The 6,000-nt window shown below is 45.1% G+C and overlaps 1 protein-coding gene across 2 annotated transcripts in view; it reads right to left on the reverse strand.

Moving 5' to 3' along the window:
* CCNI (cyclin I) overlaps window positions 1-5,615 on the reverse strand; it is a 52,718-nt gene extending 47,103 nt beyond the window's left edge. Inside the window, exon 1 of one of the 2 annotated variants that reach the window (XM_050945197.1) lies at window positions 5,368-5,615. The gene's annotated coding sequence lies outside the window, so the exon portion shown is untranslated. The remainder of the gene's footprint in view (window positions 1-5,367) is intronic. The other variant, XM_050945196.1, reaches the window with a different exon arrangement.
* Between the last annotated feature and the right edge of the window lie 385 nt (window positions 5,616-6,000).

Here is a 6,000-nt window from a genome sequence, read left to right on the forward strand (position 1 = left end):
ACTTCAGAATACAGTAGTAGCAGCTTTGATGCAAAATGGTTTATATGTTTTAGGTTTGTTTGGGTTATTTGAAACATACCATATAGTTGCAATACCTTCTATACAAGCAGTGCAGCATTTGAAGTTTCAGAGAAAATAAGGGACAAACAACTTTCACTACATGAATTAAAAATCAGAGGTAAAGAAAATAAATCAGTACATGGGCCTGATTCTCCTCTCTAATCAGATGAGCTCCTGAGTTACACATGTGTAAGTACAAGGTAAACAAGGTACTATTTTTAATAAATAATAACACCACCACCCAACTCCTACAGAGTGCTTCATCAGGAGACCTCAAAACACTGTACAAACACAGAGGCAGCCAGAAGTGAAGTGACTTGCCCAAGGGTCATACAGCAAGCCAAGTGGTAGACCCAGAAATAGAATCCTGGTCTTCTGAGTCTCACTCCAGTGCTCTATCCACCAGAATATTCTGTTTTTAAAAGCAGCTGAATACAGTAAATCAAAAGGATTAAACCTGTAAAGAGACATGCTTTTAAGGACTCCAGTCTGGTATCAGGTCACGATTAGTAACCAGAGCCACAGTGAACTGTTAGATGCAGACATGCAAAGAGAAGGATCCTTCCGTGGAAGGAAAGCTCCCATGGGGGATTCTGAGCTGCTGAGTTCCACTGAACTAGCATTTCTCAGTTGTGTGAGTAAGTATATTTTCTGTTTCTCATCACTGCCACCAGCACTGCAAACTAGGCAACCGGGGGACACCAGAAGACCCAGTCCTTAAGAACAGGAGGATGACAGGAGAGAAAACAATTATGTGGGAGATTTTCAAAGGCACGAAGAGCAGTTAGTTGCCCAATTGCCATTAATGCCTTTGAAAGTTTATCCTATGATAAAAAAATAATGTTTAAACATTATTAAAATATGCAGGTAAATTGCATTGCAATGTAGTTAAAGGTGCCAGTCTGCCAGCTCCAGAGACCGATGCCAGTTATTTGTTCACAGAACAGATACAGCACATGTACCTGTATGCTTCCTTCTACTGCCTCAACCCAGAACACGTTCCTCTAAAAGTGAAAAGATACTTGGATCTTTATGGTCCATTTATACAATACAGAGTTCTGGGAACATGTACAAAATATATCATTAAGAACTATAAAATGCCAAACTAAAATACCCACTGAGATGATTCCCCTCTAAACCAAGACTTTGCCCAACACTCAAGCCTAGAGAAAGTGCTTAAGATCAATAAATTTGGACTTCATGAATTCCAAAGTCATAGCCCCTCGTGGAAACTGCTCAGCGGCCAGCCCGATCAATGACGAGCAGATAATATCGTGGCTGCTGAGTGCTGAGATCAAACAAGGAGAGAGTCTCTGAGGTAACCAGGACACAACCCATTTAAGGATATACAGGTTAAAACCTGTACCTCAAATAGCATTTGGAACCAATGGTTAATCAGTACAGATCGCAGGTGTCACCAACTCTGGATGAGAGCCACCACTAAACGAGAGGGCAGCTGCGTTCTGCACAAGCCATAAATTGAGTAGTCCCAAAGGAGGATTAAGTTAAAGAGAATTAAGACCCCTTTACTCCTGAATAAAAGCATCCATACAGAGTTTAATGTGCACTGACTTTACACCTTTAGTTCACTTGCCTTAAACTTTCCTGAGTGTAGCCCTGCTTCGTAGGTCATATTTCATCTCTGGCCTCTTCTAGATACTGCTAGCAAAAGGGACAGTGAGAATGGAAAGGCCGCCACCACCACCAGATCTGGCTCTACTTAGGCATATACACCACCACATCTGCTGCAAGTTGAACTGTGACCACCAAACTCATTTTCACCTTGGCCACTTAATCACTGTAATATATTTCAGTCCCTTCCAGTCTGGACTGGATTCCTATATACAAAGTCTGTCAACCATTCCCACTCTGACCCAAACCAACCCATCCCTACACTGTCACCCTTCCCTATCCCTCAAAAAGACCTTTTGTAAACTGAAGGCCAGATACACGGATATTTGCAATGGGGACTTAGTTAACAACGTGAACTGCAGTAGCACTAAGGGCCATGGACGAGGACTCCATCATAGTAGGCGTTGTTCAAACACAGACCAAAAAGCCAGTTGCTATCCCAAAGCATTTACAATATTAAACCTCGAGCTACCAGCAAGGCCCCATGGGGATTCACCCCAAAAGAAGAGAGGGGGTTGTTACTGCAACAACCCCACTTTCATGGTTCCCACCAGGTGTTTGGAGGCAGATATTGCTTTAATTTGTAAACACCATGAGCAGGAGCTGTGGCTGGGAGACACTAATATCCATGTCCTGCAGCCATCCTGGGCAGACCCTCTCCCAGACAGCACTCGTGTGTAGGGGCCAGCACTAACTCCACCCTGATACCACGGGACTCCTAGTGGTTTTGTGGTGCCATTTCCCCTCACACTGACTCTCCATCTTGAAGGCCTTCACCAGGGTGTCTCCTTCCAGCAGTAGCTGGAACAAATAGAGGGGAGTATCTAGCCCCAGCTACCCAGCAGTACAATCTATACGCTTTCAAATAGCTACAATGCAATATATTTTTGGAAAGGGCATTTAAGAGACCCAATGGATTTATACTAGCAGAGAAACATTTCATGCAAATGTCTGAAGGTGTTTAAAATTAGATCCCAAACACACAAAAGGCAAGAATCTGTAAGACTATATAAGGACCAAATTCAGATCAGTCTCTTAATGGGGCCTTTCGAGCCCCAGCTAAGAGAAAGTTCCCAATTTGGGGTGCATGGCAATTAAAAGCATATGCACCCCAAAATGTTTAACTTCCATTGGGAAAAGCCAATAGATTAGCTTTGCAGAGTTCTAACCCCAGGCTGACACAGACAGAGCAGGTTCCGGAGCAAGGCACAGAACTGTGTGCTACCTTTACAAAGCATCTGCACAATTTTAAAAGCAAATCTAATTGTTAGCAGGGATCCAAAGTAAGTCCCCCAAGTCTGGAATAAGGTACTGTGGCTTCTTTCTGAGGGCTAAACTTCTATCAGCCATATGTTGCAAAATTTGGTGCCACATATATACATCCCTGAGGTGATTAGGTTGATTGCAGTGCTTTGTTTATAAAGGTTGCAAAAGCCTACAGACCCATCCCTGTGACAGTGAAAACATTAGCCAAGCCTGAAAGGGGAAAACTAAAACACATAGCCCGAGAGACTTTGTACAGTTTAAATACGATAAAGGGGTTTAGAAAAAAATCAAAACCCTGTGCCTATGTCAGAGATACAACTGTCTGGCATCCCAGGGATACAGACTAACACCGCTACCCCTTTGAAACCCAGGGAAAGGGACATAATAAACTATACAGCTGCTGAAAAGCAATTGTTTAAATCAGCCTTCCAAAATTCTGCCTGCCTAAGGCAAGTAATTATTTTTTAAAGCAGGTAAACAAAGCATTATTAATTTTTTCATCCTTAGGCAAAAAAATCCATTCCTCCATTTTTACCCTAAGGTGGCAAATTTTCATCAGAATTTTTGCAAACACTTCATTAAACCAGTTGCACGAAATAACGTTACCATAAGTTATCTGTTTACATCATCCCTTCTGGGACAGTCTTACATGAAACAACATCAGCAATTCAGTCTTCTTTCAAGAAAACACTTTCCCTGGGGAGTCCAATTCTACCAGGTCAACTGATATAACAAAGCAAGAACTAACAAAAATAAAAACATCCTTGCCTACATAAGTTTTGCAGTCAGATCAGAAGAGTATGAAATAAAGTACAGTTACAATTTTTTTAAAGCATACTTTTGATATAGCGTAATCAACAATAAGCCAAAGCAACTGACAGAATTATGGACAACTGACCATATGGCCTGAAAACAGGAGCTAAAGTACAAGAGACACTGGATACACTATTTGCAGTAGAATTACAGGATTGGGAACAAATTTAAAAGTTTATTAGAAAATGTTTAAAAATAAACGATACAGAGAGTTTGAAAGGTCAATTATTGATCATCGGGGGTAGCATACAGAGTATAGGGGGATGCTAGTAGTTTGGTATTGAACAACACATAGCATATACAGTCTGCCATGTTCCCAATGCGGGGTGTACGGTGGGTGAGATCAAGATACAGTCAGGAAGCAGTGGGGGTACATCGCTCATACATACAGGTTACAGACAGTCATGGGTAAAGATAAGCAGGCTGGGAAATGGGGATAGGATGACCCTCACATGGTGGAGTTCGGTTCGGTGGGTTCAGGGCTCAGGGGATAAAGTCCAGCAGGGGAAGTCCACATATTCCAATGGAATTATGCCCCTTCGGACAACAATATTTAGAACATCTAAGACCCCAAATCCTGAAATGACTTCTGCTCAGGTAGCCCCAGAACCCCGATGGTACCCTAATGACATCAGTGGAGCACCATGAAGATGCAGGAGTGCTCCAAAACAGAGCTTGTTGCAGGACTGGGGACCTACAAATCAAAAGTCCATACAAGGTGCTGGGTGTCCTCAGTTTCCCCCAGGAGTTGAGGACTTGCTGAGCATCTTGCAGGAGGGGCCTGGTGTCTTGCATGACTGGGCTCACACATTATTTAGAAATATTACTCCTAAGAATAGGGAATAAAAGCGTGAACACTTGCACACAAACTGAAATACATCCAGTTAATCTCTTTATTGTATTTGACATGCAATAAAAAAAAATATATATATAATTATTGCAAAAAATGTATCTACATATGCAGTCACTTCCATGTAACATGGAAGTAAAATCAAGCTATATCACTAAAGTTTAATATATACACACACAGCGCACACAGATATACACACATTGCTGCTTTATAGCTGCAAACAATGCTATATATTGCAGAAGGTGTGTATACAAGTATATCAGCATGTATTCTATAACTCAACCACACACACACTGCATGTAAACAATAACACTGGCAAACACTGTTTAGAAACATACTTTATACAACACGGAAACCAGGATATTTGCAGCATAAAGTACAAAGAATGCTACTGTATATACAAACGTGCATTCTGATGTACAGATTTTGCATGTGTGGTATGCACGTTACACACTGCAGAATCTGTATACACGCATACATCCGTTGGTAGCAGCATGTGTTATTTAGCCAAACACAATCAACAACACAATATTACTTCTCTATTTCAGCATTGCATGCAAATAGGTATGTGTTTGTGTCACACAAGCGACGGGATCCCAGTATCCCTTGCACTATGCAATGCAAACGTCTAATAAAGAGCCACCACCCGCTTTGTTAGGAAGAGCGCGGAAGGCCCCCCGAACAAAAGCAGCGCCCCGGGGCGGGCCGGCTTGGCTCGCAGAGCCCAGCGCCTGCAGCTCGCTCACCTCCCCCGCGGAGCTGTCGGCTTCCCGGTCCGGGCTGGCCCATCAGAACCCCGTGCTGGCGGCGCGGAGCGAGGGCGCTGCTCGGGCTGCTGGCCGCGGCTAGTTCCCTGCCCGGGCCATGCTAGAGGCGGCGGCTGCGGCTGGCCGCGGGGCTCATGTCTCCATGGCGCGGCTCGCTGTGCGCGGGAGCGGGAGGGGAGCCCGGCCCTGCTGCTGCCGCTGCCGCCCCCTGGCTGAGACGCGCTTCGTGCTGGGGAGAGGCGGAGAGCGAGCCGCGGCCCGGGCCGCAGGGCGGGGAAAGAAGGGCCGGCTACTGCCGCCGCCTCGCGCGCTGCTCCGCCCCGCGCCTGCCTCCCTCCCGCCCGCCAGCGGCTGAGGCACCCGCCGGGGGGTCGGGGTGCGTGTAAACACACAGCGCCTGTAGCCAGCTGCGTCGGGCGGGCCTGTGTCCCTCAAGCCGTGCGTGTAGGGTGACCAGGCAGCACGTGTGAAAAATCGGGACGGGGGGGGGAGGGTAACAGGATCCTGTATATGAAAAAGACCCAAAAATGGGGACTGTCCTGATAAAATCGGGACATCTGGTCACCCTATGTGCGTGTCACCTATAGACGCCTGCTCGAGTGTATATGTGCC

Source organism: Gopherus flavomarginatus, chromosome 3 (assembly GCF_025201925.1).
Source record: "Gopherus flavomarginatus isolate rGopFla2 chromosome 3, rGopFla2.mat.asm, whole genome shotgun sequence".
In the NCBI taxonomy this organism is placed as follows: domain Eukaryota; kingdom Metazoa; phylum Chordata; order Testudines; family Testudinidae; genus Gopherus; species Gopherus flavomarginatus.